A 23926-nucleotide genomic window follows, 5' to 3' on the forward strand; every position below is an offset into this window, starting at 1 on the left:
TATGTCGTGAACACTACTATTTATTTAAAAGAAAATTATCTTTTAGGAAAAGGTTACAGAAATATACAGGAGCACTCGACCAATCGTAAAGTAATAGTTTTGTGTATTCTTGTTGAAAGGTGCATATTTTTATAAATGTCCTTGGTCTAAATATTTTATATTCTTTCACAAAATTTTTCAATAAATAAGATTTCCAACTGTCATTGATTGAACCATAAATTGTATATTATATGATATATATCAAGTCAGTATGATATGTCTACGACTCTAAACATGCTAAATGGTCTTAAAAAATACAGCATGTATATATTCTTTTTTAAATAAAAGACATTTCAAAAGGAAGAAGAACACAGCCGATAGTCCAATATTATTAAATAAATTATTTCTGCCTCTTTTCTCGTTATGACAAGTAACGTTAAGTTAGGGCAATTTTCGTTCGTTCCTAAGATGTTGAGAAACCTCCAATAATATAAGTCATTTCCCTTAATTTAATATTAAGTTGGTATGTGTTCTCCATGTGTGTGCAAGGGCTCAAATATAGTTTATGGTTAAGTAAATCTGGCTAAATTATTTCGCGGGTATTTATAATATTGTTTAAAGTACGGTCTTATGACTTTTTTTATTAAGTCATTTCTCCATGTATGTGGTTAAAATCTTTACATGACTTATGTGTTAATATTGTATGCCGCCTTCAAAAATGAAACTGCACATATTTATTTACTAAAAAGACAGTAAAGGATGAATATTTGGAACGTCTATGACGCAATATTAAAAAGGACATAGATTTGCTGAAAGGACATAGATTTGAGGCCGGACATAGCTTTGAAGCTTACATATATACTAGTTCAGTGATAATTAACATTAACAATGTACACAAAGCAATGGATGCCGGAAGTGGTATTTTGTGAAGTTCTAGAATGTTTTTAGACAATAGGAAATCAGGATCGAAATGAGCATTAGAAAATTGGCATTTTTTAGCAATAATTGGGAACAACAATACACCTTATCGCTATTTGTCTGCTATTACTGGATATCACACAGGTTCCCATAAAATTTTGACTTCATAAAGCAAAATATCTGACACCACAATGAAAAAGTGATTGTTGTTGACGTCAAAAGTTCAAGCGGCCGGGTCAGCCAGGATTAGCGATAAGGTGTATGAAAACATACCTTAAGAAATGTTTTTTTATTCAAAAGTGCAGAAAAAAACGTATTCAACACTGTTTTTCTACGCTGTAGTGACGTCAATGCGTAGTTTCCCCATGTCTTACATTATGTAAGTTCAAACACAAATACCTAACGAACTGACAAGATGACTGATTTTAGACTACGGTTGGATACCCATTCCGGTCTAGGTCCCCGAGATGTGTGTGGGAGGATGAAAATCACCCTACTTATGGTACTGAATTTCCAGCGCCCCGAGTCAAGATCGAACCTGGGACCTTTAGCACTGTAGCCATCGGTCTTGACTCAATTACTATTCTGGACAAAGAAAGATAACTCCAATCAATTGAAAATTTCTTGCTATTGCACAATATTGTGCAATTAGATATTTCTGGCTATTGCGCAATACTGTGCAATTGAAAATATTTACTATTGCACAATACTGTGCAATTGAAGATTTCTTGCTATTGCGCAATACTGAGCAATTGAAAATTTCTTGCTATTGCACAATACTGTGCAATTGAAGATTTCTTGCTATTGCTAAATACTGTGCAATTGAAAATTTCTTGCTATTGCACAATTCTTAATATAATAATTTTGGATCCTGATTTGAACAAACTTGAAAACTGGGCCCATAAACAAAAATCTAAGTACATGTTTAGATTCAGCATATCAAAAAAGCATAAGAATTCAATTTTTGTTAAATCAAATTTAGTTTAATTTTGGACCCTGTGAACTTTAATGTAGACCAATTTGAAAACGGGACCAAAAATTAAGAATCTACATACACAGTTAGATTTGGCATATCAAAGAACCCTAATTATTCAATTTTTGATGAAATCAAAAAAAGTTTAATTTTGGACCCTGATTTGGACCAACTTGAAAACTGGGCCAATAATAAAAAATCTAAGTACATGTACATTTTTAGATTCAACATATTAAAGAACCCCAAGGATTCAATTTTTGTCAAAATCAAACTAAGTTTAATTTTTGACCCTTTGGACCTTAATGTAGACCAATTTGAAAACGGGACCAAAAATTAAGAATCTACATACACAGTTAAATTTAGCATATCAAAGAACCCCAATTATTCAATTTTTGATGAAATCAAACAAAGTTCAATTTTGGACCCTTTGGGCCCTTATTCCTAAACTGTTGGGACCAAAACTCCCAAAATCAAACCCAACCTTCCTTTTATGGTCATAAATCTTGTGTTTAAATTTCATAGATTTCTATTTACGTAAATTATGGTGTGAAAACCAAGAATAATGCTTATTTGGGCCCCTTTTTGGCCCCTAATTCCTAAACTGTTGGGACCTCAACTCCCAAAATCAATACCAACCTTCCTTTTGTGGTCATAAACCTTGTGTTTAAATTTCACTGATTTCTATTTACTTATACTAAAGTTATTGTACGAAAAACCAAGAAAATGCTTATTTGGGCCCTTTTTGGCCCCTTATTCCTAAAATGTTGGGACCAAAACTCCCAAAATCAATCCCAACCTTCCTTTTGTGGTCATAAACCTTGTGTCAAAATTTCATCGATTTCTATTCACTTTTACTCAAGTTAGAGTGCGAAAACTAAAAGTATTCGGACGACGACGACGACGACGCCAACGTGATAGCAATATACGACGAAAAATTAAAATTTTTGTGGTCGTATAAAAACTACTCATTGTAATTACACAATCGTTTGATTATAATATTTTTTTAAATTCATTAATATTTTCCCCTAGTATCACATATTGAGGTCTTCAATGCAGCCAGAAATTCCCTCATCCTTCAGATGTCCCCTAAACAGTCAGGGGACTTACTTAAACAAGTGATTTTCTAAATCACTGATTTCAAGTAACATTATTTCCATAAAGGTTGGAAGTTAGAGTTGTCTTTCTTTAATAATCACCTATTTAAGTACATGTAGTACAAATAAATCACTAGAAGAAGTAGAATACTAATGATCCAGGGACTAATTATGTTTCTAAACTTATCAGAACCAACATCTGTGTTGTCTAGGATGACCAGGTCATTTCAGGTGATGACCTTGTACTGAATCTAGGATAATGACATAAAAATCACTTGTTTAAGTATCAGACCTTAATTTCCTTCCCAAAAATCACTTCTTTAAGTATCATTCTTTTAATAACCCCCACTAATTTCAACACCCCCGAACAGTGAAATTTTTATCGCGAACAGTAGAATTTTATTACATAATCTGAAAAATGAAACCTTGAACTTCACAGGAAAAATACTCCCACTGCTGTGAAAAATCTTTTAAGAAAGTATCAGTTCATTATGTAAAGCCATTATTATAGCATTTTTTCAACTAAAATAGAATTTTCAGGTAAATGATAGCATCAAAGGCATAAAACTTGCTACTTAAAAGAAGCAAAAAGTTCATATTTTTTAATTTTACTAATTAAAAGATGTTATTTAAACCTATGTGTTTAAAATTTTGAAAAAACTACAAAATCCCAATTTGTGACAAAACCTCGAATTTGCTACTCAAATAAGTGATTTAAAAATCACTTATTTCAGTAAGTCCCCTGACTGCTAAATAAATATATATGTAAACCTCAGGTCTGTGTACGACCTCAAATCTGTGTCTGTTTCTCAAATTTATGCCCCATTGTGACGTCCATCGCTAATCTATGTCCGTAAAAAAGATTCGGCCTCAAATCTGTGTCCGATTTTCAATCGTGACGTCATTTGCAAATCTATGTCCGTTAAAAAAGATAAGGCCTCAAATCTGTGTAATGTTTTAAATCCTTTTTCCAGTTTGTTTCGCCATGTGCACATTTATGCCCATCTAATAAGTTCGGCATTGTAGGTTTTTTGTTTTATAAAACGTTTCTCAACATCATAGTTTACGAACGAACGAAACTCTCCAACGTATTGTTATGGAGTAGTAATTTTGTAAAAATAAAATCCACGATAAATTTCTTCCGATATACCCGTGTGTTTAAAGACAACAGTTATTAATTTCTTAGTCTTTTTGCAACCTTGTATTTTATTTTTGTGGGTAAACATTAGTGTTCCAATTTGTTTTCTATTGTTGAATGTTACATATTCTTACGTTGAGTTTCATTTGTTTACATGTCGTATATCAGTCAGAGCTCAGACATAAATAAGTCTGAATCTGCTTTTGACTTATAGATGTCTAAATTTGTAAGTTTTAGGATTTGTCTCCCTTTAATGCAAGACAAAATACGACTTAAATAAGTCAAATATTGTTAAGCAAGAAATGATTGACCAGAATCAAAAAGTTGCAAATATCAACTTCTACAAGTCGATAAGTTACCAAAATTGGTCAACTTCAAGACCCACGCATACTTATAAAAAGGTCATGCATCTAAATCAAATAATGACAACATTGAAAGCCACTGCCTTGTCTTCTAAAGAAAAATATGAATGAGAGTCTGAAAAATCGGGTATCATGTTAATTAACCTTACAATGCAACCACCTGGATCCACACTTAATGAGGTAAAACATCTGTGTTTAGTAAGGATGTTCAATTAGATAAATTAAATATAGATAGATCAAGTCCTTGTGAACTCTCAGACAGGTTTTTACTGTCAAAGGTGGTGTAGTTTGGCCACCAAGTCAAGTTAAGTTTTTTCATCAACATAAATAGACCTAAACAAGTCTGTCATTTTGTGACTTAGATAAGTCTAAAATTGAAAACGCATTTTTATAAAGAATACATCATTACATGTTTTGACTTCTTTAAGTCAAAAACAGAAATAGACTTGTTTATGTCTGAGCTCTGACTGTATATGCTTTTCATTTATCTGCCTAATCCATTTTAAAAGATCATTGTTATGTAATGTTAATGTTAAAAACAATTGGCGCGTCTGGTTTGTATTTGATTGATTGTTTGATGTTAAACGTTCAGTGGCAAGTATTCCATGAATTTCACGACAAGATTAATTAGCGTTTGATAACGGATTGAAAAGTGACACAAGTTTAGTATTTTTCTTTTATTATATCGACACATCCTTTATAAATATGGAACGAATAAAGGAGGATTGTTTGGGTATAGACTGTCTCCTAAAATAAAGCACCGAACAGGATAGTCTTAAGGTGCACTAGGTCCAAGTAGTCCGACTTGCTTATACGCATGAGCGTATGCATGAGCGTCATTTACATGCTCAAGAGTATCTTGGATAAATATGTCGTGAACACTACTATTTATTTAAAAGAAAATTATCTTTTAGGAAAAGGTTACAGAAATATACAGGAGCACTCGACCAATCGTAAAGTAATAGTTTTGTGTATTCTTGTTGAAAGGTGCATATTTTTATAAATGTCCTTGGTCTAAATATTTTATATTCTTTCACAAAATTTTTCAATAAATAAGATTTCCAACTGTCATTGATTGAACCATAAATTGTATATTATATGATATATATCAAGTCAGTATGATATGTCTACGACTCTAAACATGCTAAATGGTCTTAAAAAATACAGCATGTATATATTCTTTTTTAAATAAAAGACATTTCAAAAGGAAGAAGAACACAGCCGATAGTCCAATATTATTAAATAAATTATTTCTGCCTCTTTTCTCGTTATGACAAGTAACGTTAAGTTAGGGCAATTTTCGTTCGTTCCTAAGATGTTGAGAAACCTCCAATAATATAAGTCATTTCCCTTAATTTAATATTAAGTTGGTATGTGTTCTCCATGTGTGTGCAAGGGCTCAAATATAGTTTATGGTTAAGTAAATCTGGCTAAATTATTTCGCGGGTATTTATAATATTGTTTAAAGTACGGTCTTATGACTTTTTTTATTAAGTCATTTCTCCATGTATGTGGTTAAAATCTTTACATGACTTATGTGTTAATATTGTATGCCGCCTTCAAAAATGAAACTGCACATATTTATTTACTAAAAAGACAGTAAAGGATGAATATTTGGAACGTCTATGACGCAATATTAAAAAGGACATAGATTTGCTGAAAGGACATAGATTTGAGGCCGGACATAGCTTTGAAGCTTACATATATACTAGTTCAGTGATAATTAACATTAACAATGTACACAAAGCAATGGATGCCGGAAGTGGTATTTTGTGAAGTTCTAGAATGTTTTTAGACAATAGGAAATCAGGATCGAAATGAGCATTAGAAAATTGGCATTTTTTAGCAATAATTGGGAACAACAATACACCTTATCGCTATTTGTCTGCTATTACTGGATATCACACAGGTTCCCATAAAATTTTGACTTCATAAAGCAAAATATCTGACACCACAATGAAAAAGTGATTGTTGTTGACGTCAAAAGTTCAAGCGGCCGGGTCAGCCAGGATTAGCGATAAGGTGTATGAAAACATACCTTAAGAAATGTTTTTTTATTCAAAAGTGCAGAAAAAAACGTATTCAACACTGTTTTTCTACGCTGTAGTGACGTCAATGCGTAGTTTCCCCATGTCTTACATTATGTAAGTTCAAACACAAATACCTAACGAACTGACAAGATGACTGATTTTAGACTACGGTTGGATACCCATTCCGGTCTAGGTCCCCGAGATGTGTGTGGGAGGATGAAAATCACCCTACTTATGGTACTGAATTTCCAGCGCCCCGAGTCAAGATCGAACCTGGGACCTTTAGCACTGTAGCCATCGGTCTTAAATACTAGACCACGAACCCACATAATTAATTTTAAACAAAAACTGCCCAAATTATCCGCATAGCGTTTATATTGCCTTCCGACAGAATTTCAGCTGTAAAATCTTGTGAATATGAGTTAGTAATTGTATTGTAACTGTATGTAAAAAAATTGTTTGTATCCATGTATCTATGCAAATCAATGTTCTTTTTCCTTATTCATGTATGCTCTGTATGCCCCTTGTGGGCCCTTAAGGAGGCTCGCGGGTATAAGATTTTCAGAAAAAAATTAAACATTAATTTTTCATTACAAATTTTATTGATTACCTTAAGTAGCTGTTACTTTATCATATGGTACAAAAATCATTCCAAAAAATCAATTCGTGTTGGCCCCAGCTGACTTTTAAAATGTAGATGCCATTGAAAAAGCTTCAAATTATCTCCCTTTGGTGCAAAAATGCCATTTTTTGGCATAAAAATTGAAATATCTTTTTTAACTCATCGGTGACCTATATTTTTTATTGTTTTCGAATAAGCTGTACATAGACTAAATAATTGTAAAATTTTAGCGATTTCTGTAATTTAGTTATTTTTTTATTTCGATATTGCCGCTATTTCTCCTATACACCTTATCGCTATTCCCGGCTGACCCGTCCGCTTGAACTTTTGACGTCAACAACAATCACTTTTCCATTGTGGCGTCAGACATTTTGTTTTATGACGTCAAAATTTTACGGGAACCTGTGTGATTTCCAGCAATGGCGGACAAATAGCGATAAGGTGTATAATTTAGTTCAACAGAAAAAAAGGACATTAACAAAAATGTATGCTCCTTTCGAAGGCAGATTGTGAGCGTAAATGAACGGTGACCCCATTTTTTTATTTCATTTTTCTATTAAGTATAAGATAAAGTTCATTTATAGAAAAATATAGAGAAATCCTATATTTCATAAATAAAAAAAAATTCAAATAATTTTAGACCCGCTAGCCCAAAATATGTTCTGTTCTGTTCTGTTCTGTCTCTGCCCACATTTCAGTCCTAACCTTTTGAGATATGATGTAACATCCCTGTGGCAATCAAACAACTTTACTAAATAATTTTGCGCCATGTGGATGTAATTTACTGAAACTATACTCTGTATGCACAAAACAAATCAGCATCCATGCTGTATACAGCGCCACCTATAAATAGTTCTGGAAGGGAGATAAGGTAAACTTCTTCTTTTAAATCTTCACATCCTTTGTAGGACAACCAAACCGTTACGGCGTGTAGAACAAAACCCACCACCACGAATGTGGGAATATAATATGTACACTATATCCTCCACTAATATATACAGGATCAATTTCTAGTTGCACGTATAGCTTGTAGTATGTATTCTTAGTTGCGTTTAACGCTGCTGGATAACTCGGACTAAAACAAAGTCGGACTATAACAAAATCGGACTATAACTAACTCGGACTATAACAAACTCGGCCTACCATTATTCATATGCAGAAATATATTGAACCAACTCGGACTACGATTAGAAGATTGTTTTTTTTTACTGTAATAAAAAAAAATCTTATAATATATTAAAATTATATACAAATTTATGAGATTATAATGAATATTTATAAAAAAAAAGATCGTATATAGAAATGATTAATATTTGTTACATCAGTTGAATTAGATATGTTTAAATGAGGGTAATCAACTTTTACTTGAAATATTATTGTGATTTATGATGTTTATTGACAAAAGAAATTTTAATGATTGGCGTGTGTTCGTGTTTTTATTGTGTTTAATCCTTGGTGTTTATGATTAGTAAATAAACAAAGACAAATTTGATTGACAGTGAATGGCTTCTAAACAATTTCACTAATCTGTAATGGATTCAGCAATTGAAAAGCAATTATATTCAAATGGTCACATCAAACAGATACAATGTTTTTAGAAAGGCAAGCCGAGGCAAACATTTATTATACATGTATCCAAAAATAGATTTGGAGTAAAATTGAAAAAACAACAGAGATTTCTTTGATCTTACCAAATACTTCTATAAAATAACATGAAAAAAAAATCCATTATCATTTTCAACATGGGTACCGACCACTGCGTCGAGTGTTCTAGAAAAGTTACAACAAAGCAACATGTCTTACAGTGTGATTCCTGTAGTTTGTGGCAACACAGAGTTTGCAATACTGGTAAATGTTTCTATATATTATTCTTGTTCATAATTGTTACTCATAAACGTTTTATTTGCTATAGATAAAAAAAATCTTGCTTGAAAGTTCTTTTTAAATAAGGAAATTAAAATTGTATTCAGTAAGATACTTCTTCTTTGTATTAGCTTCCTATATGAACCCATTTTTTTTTATACTACAAAACTTATCGTATTTGTACATGTGTGTGTATAACATATTTCAACGACTATACTTGAAGTATTTTTAAAGTATATATGTTTTAAAAACTTTTAAAATAGGAGCTTTGGTTTCCATTAAAAACAATTTTTAGTTGTATCACTATGGATTAAAAATCTTGCTTGATAGTTCTTTTAAAATAAGGAAATCAAAATTGTATTCAGTAAGATACTTCTTCTTTGTATTAGCTTCCTATATAAACAGGCTTTTTATATTTTTTTTATACTACAAAACTTATCGTATTTATACATGTGTGTGTATTATATATTTCAACTACTATACTTGAAGTATTATAAAAATAAAAGATGCTTATAAGGGTTTAATAATATTTGGAATTTTTGTTGTATTTTTTTAAATATAAAAAAGAAGATGTGGTATGATTGCCAATGAGACAACTATCCACAAAAGACCAACATGACAAAAACATTAAACATTAAAGTATAAATGTTTTCAAAACTTTTAAAAAAAGAAGCTTTGGTTTACATTATAAATAATTTTTAGTTGTATAAGTGACTTCTGGTATTAAAATTATGTTGTAACATTTCAGGTATTACAATGAAAGAGTATCGCTCTATGATGCAAAGTGAAGAGACCGTTAATTTCATCTTTTTTTTGTTAGTCTTTATTGTCGGCTGAAATGTATGTCAAATCAGAACATATCAAAAGCCTTTGAACATATTCCGAAATGTATGGTAAATACATAGATTTGCAGACAATTTGTTTAACTGAGAAATGTGGTCAAATGATAATATCAATGACAACAGGGATCCAGTTTATGCCCAAGGTTAGGGGAGGATTGGCTCCTTTAAACGAGTTTTAACCTCGCCACATTGTGTATGTTCCTGTCCCGAGTCAAGTAGCCTGTAATTCAGTTTGTTGTTATGTAACATATTTGTTTTTCGTTCATTATTTTGGACATAAATTAGTTCGTAAGTTTTCTCGTTTGAATTGTTTTACATAAATATTATGTCATTTCGGGGCCTTTTATAGCTGACTTTATGCGATACGGGCTTTGCTCATTGATGAAGGCAGTTCAGTGACCAATTGATGTAAAGATATGTTGCAAATATCAATATTTATCAAAATAACTATAATACTGGAAAGTATTAGTAAATAAAATACATTTCTTTAATACATGAACGATATCGACAAACGTTTGCAAATATTACACAAACATTTGACAGCATTTACATTGGTTGTAAATGTTTTATAAACCGCGGTCTCTCAAAACTTTGCGTACGTCTGTAAAGATATGTTGCTAATATCAATATTTATCAAAATAACTATAATACTGTAAAGTATTAGTAAATACAATACATTTCTTTACATACATGAACGATATCGACAAACGTTTGCAAATATAACACAAACATTTGTCAGCATTTACGTTGGTCGTAAATGTTTTATAAACCGCGGTCTCTCAAAACTGCCCACACCTCTGTAAATCAGTTATGCAAATTTTAAACTTTGCATATATCTCCTATCTTGGAAAGTGCATGCAAATCTATGGCATTTCTTTATATATCTTTGGAGAATGACTAAAGCTATGGAAATAATTATCTTTAGCATATCTTTGACGACCTCCTAAATAATGTCAAAGGAATAATTCATTTACATATACATTAGAAGGTCCGCAAATATATCTTGCAGAAAAGTAGTTACATTTGTCAAACATTTACATAACTGTCCAAATTGTTGTAAATCTGCCTTTTCGTGTAGTGTAATATAAAATTGAATATAAAAATTCATTTTAAATTAAGAATTGAAAATAAATTTCCAATAACAACAACAACCAACATTATACTTATATTCTTCTAGTAGTCCGAGTTTGGTATAGTCCGAGTTTGTTATAGTCCGATTTTGGGAGGCCGAGTTTGTTATAGTCCGATTTTGTTATAGTCCGATTTTGTTATAGGCCGAGATATCATGGATTCACCATGGATTGCCGAATGAGAAAATGTTTCTTTTTTTTTTTTGTATAACCTTCATCAGTTCAAATAATGATAACATAGAATTTATTGTTGTTCTTTGCAAATCAAAGAACTGTTGTTTTTTTTACAATTTTGGTTTGGATACATAAAGGATCACAAAGGGAAACTGATATCTTTTTTCTATAATTCAAATAACAGTTTCATGATTTTTGTTTGTTTGTTTTTTTTTTTTTTTTTTTTATATGTGCTCAAGTGTTTCAGCGATGATCCTTTTGTGCTGGATTTTGTACTGAATAAACTTTAGTTAGTTAGTTTCTATACTAATTTTTTATTAAATGGCTATCCGCAATATGTTTAATGAGATCATTTAGTCTGAGTTGTTTGGGTTGAGTATCAAGAAAGAAAAAAAAATCTGCTGTGTGCAGCATAAACACGAAAATTTTGATAATTACATGGCAGAGGGAGAGGGCAGGACTTTTAGGGACGTCGGGATCGGGTGTTTTTAAGCTCGGAAAATTTTGATAATTACATGTCAGAGGGAGAGGGCTTGACTTTTTAGGGACGTCGGGATCAGGTGTTTATAAGCTCGGGATTTCGGGATTGACCCTTTCGGGATCCAAGATTTATTTTTTCTAATTTCGGGATGTCGGGATTTAAATTTCTGTAAATTCGGGACCTCGATTATTTAGATCTAGAGGGTTTTTTTTTTTATTACAGACAGTTTTTGTACTAGTGTAAATTGATTTTATATTTTTATGTTATATATTAAGTAAAAATATGTTGAATTTATATGTAGTAGTTTTAGACAAAACCGATTGAAAATCTGATTGAAAAAAAATACCATTTACCTGAATGGTCTCAAATATTAGATAGTAATAGATAGTAGAGAAACAACAGTCATATCACATCCCATATAATAAATAATAAGAGATGTTTCTGGAATTACGTATATCAAAATATTTAAGTTTAGTGCTTTTCGGTAAAATCCTATTTATTACAGAAATTCAACCTAAAACAAAGACATCTTTTTAAATAACAAGATACCTAAGTCGGAAGAATGAATATTCTAATTAATGATTAAAAAAAGGAAGCTGAAAATATCCAGTGGCGTAGCTTGCCTTCTGTTCATACCGAGGCAGGGGGTCAGGGGGGGGGGGGGGCACAGTTGCTGTTCAATGTTATTTCATCATAATAATGTTTATTATATGTACTCAAAGCTATAAAAATAACAAAATACGACGGTGAAGGTATCACATTAGACAACCAATGAAAAGTCAGTTTCCTGACTTGCTAGCAGTTACAAAAAGCAGGAACATATGTACATATATATGTATATTGACATACTGTTCACAGCAGAAAGCCAGCTCAAATGCCTAATGTCTCCCAATATATTTCCAAGCCGTAGTACACTCTAATATAGTTGGCTGTACATCACACGTCATATCACAAGATATCACGACCTTGCTCGGTGGATAGAAGAAACCTGTACAAAATGTTCAATACAGAAAAAAAACGCAAACATTAAGGTTTATTTGTAATAAGTTTAGTGATGATAATATGTTTGGTCGTAGGTCACGAATCAACGAATTATAGATAATCACCACAAAATGACTGCTGGATTGAACAAACGAATTTCAGGATAAACAAGGAGAAAAACATATGCTATATGTAAAGTGTAGCACGGCACTTGTTTTGGTGGTGTATTCCTTCGAAGGTCTTGAAATTACATATTGAATGATTTTTAACTTTTTTTTTCATTCACGATGAACATGCCAACCGGGGAATAACTAAGATTTACTTTATTCTGAAGTCTTCATTATAAATGAACAGCATTCGGTTGATTTTTTTTTATATATATACAAACTGACATTATGTATTAACTAACAGGCATATTTCTCTAAATTCCTTTAAATATTTTAAATTCCCTGCTTGTGAAAACGTACTATGAATTTAAAATAGCGAGAATAAAACTTCAGAACCACAACATATAAATTATTTTCTGTGCACTATAATATATATATAAATGTAAATGCATATTTTGTTTTGTTTAGTACCAAAGTCAATGAACATAGTCGTAGGGGAACATGTCAACGGTTATAAATGAGGGTTTGAATGCTTAGAATGGGATTATCAAATATTTATTTTTTAATCATTGTCACCAATAATTTGATTTTCCTTTATTTTATAAGTTAGCACCATTTTAAATCCATATTCTTTCAAATTTAAATTAATTTCACGACCGATTTTTCTGTTTTCTTAAAACCTCACCCAGGCCCTCATATACTAGAAATTATTCTGACACAAAATAAACTAATTGACCTAATTCAATGGTAAAGTGATTTGATCGGGTGACTCGTGAGTTGCATCCTCATCTATTCTACTCACTGTTTTCGCTTGCAATGGGGTAGGACAAAATAAATCTGTTGTCGATTTCCTTTTACTCTGACAAACTTGAATTACAGAAAACTACCGTAAAGGGTATTTCCAAGTAGAGGAGGGAAAGTTAATTCAAATGTTCCCATAAGTTTTGAATAATTCGTAAAGGGTATGAATCAATAACCACGCCAACAAGACATAACAAGTTGCTACATTATTGTTTAGTAGCCAGTTTGCTGCAATATCATTTAAAAGAAAATACAGTGAAGGATTTGTTTTTTACTGAGGCAGTTGCATCGGTTGCCTCAACGTAAGCTACGCTCCTGATTATCTATTAAAGGTCTTTTATAACAGCGGTATTTGTTAAAGGGACTGTAACGATTAGACGCGTGCTCAAAATCAGCATGCATGATGAATTGGTTACCGTTATGTGGTTAAAAGCTTGATAAGTGAAATGACAGCTTTATTGTACCTACGCCTACGCAGGTCAATTCAGTTCAATGATGCACCGTCTAAAGTTCTCGCACTTATATCATTAGCAACGACTAAGTAAATACATATCAATTGAGTTAAACATTTATATGCAACAGTTTTATCAAAAGGTGCGAAGAGATGTAATTTAGTATTATGATTTGTATTTTTTTAAGCTTTACATCAGTAAGATACAGTCCTGCATGATCTAAGCCGTTGAGATTTTTTCTCAGTTATAAAAAGGCAAAGTAAAGCTATTAATCTGTTATGGCATGCAGATAATAACATATGCTAAAACAACAAGTTCTAAGGTTTTAGGATTTTCTGATAACCACTCAAAGATAGAAAAATATAGTACATGTTCTAGGAATGGGACAACTTTGACAAATTATCTATACACATACATTTAATGCATTAAAAAAGAATGAAGGAAATTGAAAAGAAACTTCAGTTTTACATATAATATTAGGTTTACACATGCATTTAATAATCTAACCATACTCATTTTGTTCTAATAACCTATAGTGAGACTTATAAAACAATATTAACTGTTGGTTTTTTTTTCAATGTAATAATGTCAAACTGTTACCAACACAAGAATGACGTTTAGATTTACACCGAAAAAAATGACTATTGGATGGTTTTGTTTCTTGCGTTATGATATAATAGACTAAATATCAAAAACAATGTATGGATATAAGTTGTTTGCTTCACGTCCACTGGACAATATTTCATGAAATTCAGGACGATACTAATCAACAAAAACTTGCAGATGTATTAGCATTAGCAAAACTCATATCCGTGAATATTATATGAATGCATGGTCGATTTTGAAACTTTTGCTTATATATTATATATACTTTCAATGTTGAAGTTGTGATGGGATGTCTGTCAATCAAAGATGGGCCCATATAAAGCTGCTCAGTCATAATATTTGGTATGCAGTTGAAATAATATTAGAACATCTCATTTCTATGCCGCAGAGTACATGGCCCAGTCGCCACAGTCCGCATAGTGGACTGTTCATCGACTGGAACTTTTCGTCTATGTTACTGGCACGATTTAAAGTTTGATTATCATGCTTATAGGTCCCTTATATTAATGATATATGGTTCGCAATTGGATTAACATCGACATATCTAACTTCACTGAGATAATTTAACTCTACAATCCATGAAGTTTTTCACCAGTTATTTAACCGTGTAATCGTTCTGGGTTTCCCTTACAAAACATGCTTAACTAGTATATTTATATAGGAAGATTTGGTATGATTGCCAATGAGACAAATCTCCACATGGTCAGAGAGCAAATGCACAAAAATTATACAACTATTAGTTAACGTACGGTCTTCAAAAATGAACAAAACCCACACCACATATAGTAAGCTATGAAAGGCCTCAAAATGGCAAAATGACAAATATAAAACAACTTATGTACAACAACAGCGGAAAAATATTATGATACATAGCAATAAATGCAAGAATACAGATTTTTACAGGCTACTAACTTGGTACATGCACATATAGAATTCCCCATATTAAGTTTTTTTTTCTGGTGCAATTGACTACCTATAAACTGGTATTTAAAAAAAATGGATACATGGTATGGTTGCCAATGAGACAACACTCTACAAGAGACCAAATGACGCTGAAATTTACAGATTTACATTAGGTCGCCACGTGCGCACGGGCTTCAACAATGAGTAAAACCCATGCCGTACAGTCAACTATAAAAGGCTCCAAAATGACAAATAAAAAAATGACATATGTACTAAAACAATGAACGGAAAACAAATATGATATACAGCAATAAATGACAACCACTGGTTTACAGGCTCCTAAATAAGAACAGACACATATATATATATATAGATATATATACATAATGTGACAGGGTAAAATCATGTTTAAGGCGCCAAGCATTCATGACTTTGGAAAATGGTGTAACGATTGTAATATTCGATTAAAGAAAAAATAAAACGATTAAAAATGAGCTTTCCAAGATTTTCTGTACTTATAAAACGACGAGGTGGTGTGATTACCCTCCACAAGAGACAAAATGACACAGAAATAAACAGAACAATGATCGAGATCTTCATAAAACGACGAGGTGATGTGATTACCCTCCACAAGAGACAAAATGACACAGAAATAAACAGAACAATGATCGAGATCTTCATTTGTACTTGAGAGAGAACGACACGGATGCAATCAACTGAAAACCAAGATATCTTATCCTAATCAATTAATAAATCAACATGTCTACGACATCTTTAGAATTTCACTCATTTCAAGTGTTTATTTCATCGCATGTTATTTAATGCAAATGTGTAACTTCTTGAGATAGCGGATAACTGCAAGCTATTTTCTTCTAACTAGAATACTAATATAGAAACACTTGTATGCGAAATCTGACAAGGGCAGAATAGCCCATCTCCGAACCGTAACCACCAACAGAAGTTTCATCCTTAAAGACATTTATGCAGCAACATAATAATGAGAAAATGTAGTATAATTGCCAATGAAACAATTAGTACAGACGAGAGTCAGATTTTGAACTTTTGTTTGATTTTGTAGACTGGGTATCACAAATCTTTTTATCTAAAAAAACAAATGCCTTTAGTGGGAACTCTCGAGCTGAAACCTACACTATTCAGGCTAGCAGGGACAATATACTTTGTTCTTTAGTTTTGTCATTTTTGAGCATGGGATCGTTAAAGAGACCGTTGTCAGTGGTTCAAAGTATTGCTAGTCAAAGACATAAAATTGAGAATGGAAATGGAGAATGTGTCAAAGCGACAACAACCCGACCATAGAGCAGACAACAGCCGAAGGCCACCAATGGGTCTTCAATGTATCGAGAAACTTCCACACACGGAGGTGTCCTTTAGCCGGTCCCTTAACAAAATGTATATTATATATAGTTCAGTGATAATGGACGTCATACTAAACTCCGAATTATACACAAGAAACTAAGAATAAAAGACTCATAGAGGCCAGAGACCCCTGACTTGGGACAGAGGCAAATTGCGGCGGGGTTTAACATGTTTTTCGAGATCTCAACCCTCCAAACATGTCTTCTCAGTTAGCGAATGCTCCTTTTGAATAGCGATTGCTTTATTTATTCTCAGAATTACTATTTTCTATTGGAAATAGATATTCTACATTATTAGGTGTCGACTTTGAGTAAGAAATGTAACCTTATCCTTGGAAATCTTATATATCTTCTCATTACTTATTGCTTTCCTAAAGGTAGCTGACAAAACATTAAGATAGTTTTGCTTTAAAAATATCTATTCCACTAGTTGTTGAAAATTATTAAAGTTTGAGCCCGTTTATATCCAGCGGCACATATTACAGTGTTATCCGGATTCACCATTAAACGATTAGAGGAAATTTCTATTGTCAAATTCAATTTCAAATAATAATATTTATGTTTAACAAAACTATGATCTGTTTGTGAAACGCGAAGGATATCTAATGATTGGTGTGTTCATTGTTGGTCTTTAACGCCACTTTTATCATTATTCGCTATTTCATGGCATGTAGAGAAAAACTTGGACGCCCGGAGAGAGACACTGACCTTCGACATGGAATCTGTCCATCTTTGTCAACTACGAATGAAGTGAAACTAAGCACCAAGTGTTCAAACTCTGAAATAAGTAAGGAAGCAGTATTTTTCACTTATGAAAGAAACTTGTTTCTCACTTTATTCAGTTTTCGTTTGATATATAGTTTTATTTTCTATTTTTCAAATTGGAGAAACAAAGAGGTTTTAAAAACGAACTGAAGAATAAAAGGTAGCAAAATGCTAAGTTCTTTCAAAATATTCTTTTATCGCTAAGAGGCTGGCTTGTCATGCCAAAAAATTGCCTCCGTTGAAATTTCAAACATCCCATAGAGCAAATTACATCGATGATTAATATTGACTTTATGGTATATGGCCGTTTTCTAAGCGATACGTGCATGCAGGTCATAAATTAAATTAATTTGTTTAGTAAAATCAAATCTTTAACTACTTATAGGTGCCGTAGGAGGTCATGCAGAATTTTTAGCAAGGATTTTTTGGCTAGATCAGACAATTTAAGACCAGAAAGCATTGCACTGATGTATGTCCATTATTAATTTTTCAGTAGTCAAAATTCAATGTTAAGGGATGTATAATGAATAATGATATAGTTTGTATTTCTGTTTTCAAGATAAAAAGTGAAGGTTAAATGTATGGACGACCTGAAAACCAAGACATATATAAGATTAAGGTTATTTTTAAATATGTATTTTCACTTGACATTTGCTGTTATTTATCCACTGATTATAAACCATGTCGATTGTGTCACAATGATTGCTACATGGGTTACGGAAAAAACACGCAAGACAAGGAAGAAATGGCCAATTTAGATTATAATGGAATGGATATTTTAAGTAATGGAATGGACTGCAACGACACTTCAGTCCCTAATTACAGATATACTTTATATATACCTTATTCAAAAGTTTATTAATTGAGGAAAAAAGGTACATAGTTACTGTGTTCCACAACGGATATTAGAGGAGTAACGATACCTTCATATCGAAATACGCATTAACATTAAGTAATAGATTAAATTCTCTTAAATGATGGAATGAACTGCTGCGACATTTCATCCATTAATTCAGGAAAACGTTGAGACCATTTGAAAGTTCATTGCTGTCGCAATGACCATTAGAAGGATTACGGAGGATCTAATTGACAAAAATACGCGTGAAAAGAAAGAATTTTGAATGAAAGCATGGATGAATAATGTCATGATCTGTTGCCACCCTTCAGCCCCTAATTTAAGAAATACCTTTAACCTCATTCGAAAGCTTAATTATAGAGGAACAAAAACTGTATAGTTAAAATGTAATGCGGGGGAGTAACGAAAGACAAAAAATCGAAATACATGCGAGCATTAAAAAATACAACTGTAGCTTATTTTAGATATAACATGTACGCATGGAATGGATTACTGTGACCCTTCAACCCCTAATTACAGATATACATAATACCTCATTAGAAAGCCTATTAATAGCGGAACAAAATGTATGTAGTTAATATGTTCCGCAACGCATATTACAGGAGTAACAAAGGATCTTAATGTCAAAATATACATAAACATTATGAAATAGCTTTTTTAATAATATAATGAACTGCTACGACTCGTCAGTAATAGTGTCGTTATTCAGAGGCAGTAACTCATGCCCTAATTAGGGAAAACTTTATAGACAATGAGACAGTTTATTGATAGAGAAACCACAATGACGTTTTAATAGGGTTACAGGGGACCAAAATGCCAAAATACGCGTGAAAATAAAAAAGCCAATTTTTAATAATGGAATGGATTGCTTCGATAGTTCAGATCCTAATTACAAATAAACATTTTACCTCATTCGAAAGCCTATTAAAAGAGTAACAGAACGTATATAGTTAATATGTTCCGCAACACATATTGGAGGAGTAAAGAACTACCTTTAAAAAATCGAAATACGGGTGAACATTATAAAATAGCTTATTTTAAATCATGAAATGAACTTCTGCAACCCATAAGCCCCTATAATTAAGGAAAACTTTATACACCATTTGCAAGGTTATAAATAGAGGAACAAAATGTTTATAGATAATATATATGTGCGGGGACTGCCCTAATGACAATTAGAGGGTTATGGAGGACCTAAATATTAAGTAATAGACAATTTTGAAAAATTGAAATGGATATTTTTAATAATGTAATGGACTAATGTGAACCGTCAGACCTAACTCCATATGACTTTAAATCTCATTAAAGCCTACTACAAGAGGAACAACATATGTTTAGTCAATATGATCTGTAATAAAATTGAGAATGGAAATGGGGAATGTGTCAAACAACCCGACCATAGAAAACACAACAGCCGAAGGTCACCAACAGGTTTTCAATGTAGCGTATATCAGAGGAGTAATGAAGGACCTAAAAAATCGAAATACGGGTGAACATTATATGGTTTTATTAATAGCTTACTCTGAATAATGGAATGGACTGATGCGACCCGTAAGCCCCTTATGAAGGAAAACTTTATACACCATGTGAAAGCTAATTGATAGAGAAATAAAATGTATAAATAATATGTCCCTCAATGACCATTAGAGAGGTAATGGATGACTTAAATGCGTGAAAAGAAAGAAATTGCCAATTTTGAATAACGGAATGAATATTTTGAAATAATGACATGAACTGCTGTGACCCTTCAGCCTTATAATTACAGAAATACCTTCAAGCTCATTCGAAAGCTTAATCATAGAGGAACAAATCGTATATACTACGCAACGCGGAGAGTAACGAAGGATCTAAAAATCGAAATACAATGTACATGTAAACATTAAGAAATACAAATGTAGCTTATTTTAAATAATGAAATGGACTGCTGAGAACGTCAGCCCCTAATTAAGGAAAACGTTATAACCATTTGAAAGTCCATTGACCGAGAAACAAAATGGTTTAGGTTATAAATAATATGTGCCGCAATGACCATTAGGGAGCTCGAGATTACGGAGCACAAATTAAAATAACCGTGAAGATTAAGAAATAGCCAATTTTGAATGATGCAATGGATTGCTGTGACCCTTCAACCCATAATTACATATTTACATGATACCTCATTCGAAAGCCTATCAATAGAAGAACAAAATATATGTAGTTAGTATGTTCCGCAACGCATATAAGAGGAGAAACGAAGGATCTAACATGTCGAAATATACATAATGCGTATTATGTGTCATTTAAATCTCTTATGGACCGTTATCTCATTGGAAATCATACCACATCTTTTTTATATAAACATTAAGACATAGTTCTTTTTAATAAAAGAATGAACTGCTGTGACTGGTCAGTAATAACAACTTTATTTAGAGGCAATGACTCAGTTCCTAAATTAGGAAAACTTTAAAAACTCCATGTGAAAGCTATTGATAGAAAACCCACACGGTTACATAGGACCAAAATGCCAAAATACGCGTGAAAATTAAGAAATAGCCAATTTTGAACAATTGAATGGATAATTTGAATAATGGATTGGATTGCTGCAACACTTCAGCCCCTAAATACAAATATACCTTTTACCTCATTCGAAAGCCTATTAAAAGATGAACAAAAGGTATATAGTAAATATGTTCCGCCACGCATATTAGAGGAGTTATGAAGTACCTAAAAATCAAAATACGGGTGAAAATTATAAAATAGCTTATTTTGAATCATGAAATAATAAAAAAAAATTCTAAATAAAAACCAAATATTTTTTAGCCCCAATATTCATCTTTTCAAGGGGGCACAGTTATATTTGCTTGGAACAAACATTTGTTTTCCAAATCGAAGGATATAAACACCCTGGAACAAACTAACATATTCTTTTTTTCAATATACATGGTTTCTTTTAAAAATGAAAAGATGGTCGATGTGTTAAAATAGTTAGAAAAAAGACTTAAAGTATCATATTATTAATGAAAAAGATTTAAAGTATCATATTTATTTAATAATTTTTTTGATTTTTTTATATCTAATCCTTTATCGGTGACGTAAAATACTTAAGAATGATGTCGAGCACTGTCGATTAATTATAAATTGCAGCGGAAACTAGACGATGGAATGTGTACTTGTGGTTGAGATGATAAAACAACGACCTTCCCTGTATCAAATATCCGTGAGAAATGCGTAATCAGCATGTTATGTATAATTGCTTACAGTTATATTTCCCGCTTCTGTCGCAACATTTTTCGACACTATCTAAATAAACATGTTAGTTGGGTTAACACATGATGATTTATAATGTATAGCTTACAGTTACATTTCCCGCTTATTTCTTAGTCTCAAAACAAACCAAAGTGTTTGTATCCGAGTATTAATTTGGAATTAAAATTTTGTTTTGGTGTTAAATATATGGTTTTAATAAAACACTTTGAACTGGGAAATATCATTCAAAAACTTGCTATATAGACATGATAGAAAGATCTTCTGATCTGCACAATTATAATATAATTAAAGCAAATAGATGCATTTCTTATTTCTTTTAATATTAAGACATTTGTTTTAAGGTGACTTCTGACACACATGCCCTTTTAGCATATTTATATCTTTTAAAAATCTTAATAATAGGTGGTGTGGAAATACATCGACGAAACAGCTATCTTTCTATCTGACAGGTTTTCTGTCCATTCCGTTATTCAAAATAAGCTATTTCTTAATGTTCAAGGGTATTTCGATGATTAATTCCTTCGTTACTCCTCTAATATGCATTGCTGAACATATCGTTTAAAGTCACTCTATTCCTCTATACATGTTGCCTTAATAAAGACTGAGGGCTTGCAGCAGTCCATTTCATTATTCAAAATAAGCTATTTCTTAATGTTCAAGCGAATTTCGATGTTAAGATCCTTCGTTATTCCTCTAATATGTGTTGCAGAACATATCGACTTTATATTTTTTTCCCTCTCTTAATAAGCTTGCGAATGAGCTATAAGGCATATCTATAATTAGAGGCTAAATAGTGGCAGCAGTCCATGCTATAAATCAATATCCATTTCATATACATAATTGGCTATTTCTTGATTTTCTTTATGGTCATTGTCGCACATATCGTTTATACTCCGTTTATTCCTCTATCATGCGTATTTTGGACATTAGGTCCTTCCTCACCACTTTAATGGTCATTACGGCACATATCAATAATACTCAATTTTTTCCTTTATCAATAAGCTTTAATTTGGTTATTAATTTTGTATAAATAAGGGGCTAACGGCTTGCAGCAGTCCATTCCGTTATTCAAAATAAGCTATTTCTTAATGTTCAAGCGAATTTCGATGTTTAGTTCCTTTGTTACTCATCTAATATGCGTTGCTGAACATATCGATTATATACCTTTTGTTTATCTCTTCATAAGCTTTTGAATGAAGTATAATGTATATCTATAATTAGGTACATGTACTAAAGGGTCGCACCAGTCCATTCCACTATTCAAAATATCAATTTCGTTATTCAAAATTGGTTATTTCTTAATTTTCACACGTATTTTGGAAATAAGGTAATCCCTCTAATGGTAATTACGGCACATATTGTTTAAACAAAATTTATTCCTCTATCAATATGCTTTTATTTCGTGTATTAATTTTGCCTTGATAAGGGCTAACGGCTTGCAGCAGTCCATTCCGTTATTTAAAATAAGATATTTCTTAATGTTCAAGCGTATTTCGATGTTTAATTCCTTCGTTACTCCTCTAATATGCGTTGCTGAACATATCGACTATACACCTTTTGTTCATCTCTTAATGAGCTTTCGAATTGAGTATAATGTATATCTACAGTTAGGGACTAAAGGGTCGTACCAGTCAATTCCATTATTCAAATTATCTATTTCATAATTCAAGATTGGCTTTTTCTAAATTTTCACACTATTTTGGAAATAAGGTCCTCCGTAACCCCTCTAATGGTTATTACGGCACATATTGTTTAAACTTAATTTATTCCTCTATCAATAAGCTTTTATTTGGTGTATTAATTTTGCCTTGATAAGGGCTAACGGCTTGCAGCAGTCCATTCCGTTATTCAAAATAAGATATTTCTTAATGTTCAAGCGTATTTCGATGTTTAATTCCTTCGTTTCTCCTGTAATATGCGTTGCTGAACATATCAACTATACACCTTTTGTTCATCTCTTAATAAGCTTTCGAATTGAGTACAATGTATATCTACAGTTAGGGACTAAAGGGTCGCACCAGTCCATTCTCTTATTCAAAATATCTATTTCATAATTCAAGATTGGCTATTTCTAAATTTTCACGCGTATTTTGGACATTGGCTTCCTAACCACTCTAATTGCATTACGGCACATATCATTAATACTCAATTGATTCATTTATTAATAACCTTTAATTTGTTGTATTAATTTTGCCTTGATTAGGGGCTAACGGCTTGCAGCATCCCA

General features: G+C 32.0%; 1 protein-coding gene across 1 annotated transcript in view; it reads right to left on the reverse strand.

Annotated features, from left to right (window-relative positions):
• The window catches only part of LOC143053708 (uncharacterized), a 31756-nt gene extending 23810 nt beyond the window's left edge, over positions 1-7946 (reverse strand). The window contains exon 1 of the mRNA XM_076226494.1: positions 7822-7946. The gene's annotated coding sequence lies outside the window, so the exon portion shown is untranslated. The remainder of the gene's footprint in view (positions 1-7821) is intronic.
• Between the last annotated feature and the right edge of the window lie 15980 nt (positions 7947-23926).

This window comes from Mytilus galloprovincialis, chromosome 12 (assembly GCF_965363235.1).
Source record: "Mytilus galloprovincialis chromosome 12, xbMytGall1.hap1.1, whole genome shotgun sequence".
NCBI classification, from domain to species: Eukaryota; Metazoa; Mollusca; class Bivalvia; order Mytilida; family Mytilidae; genus Mytilus; species Mytilus galloprovincialis.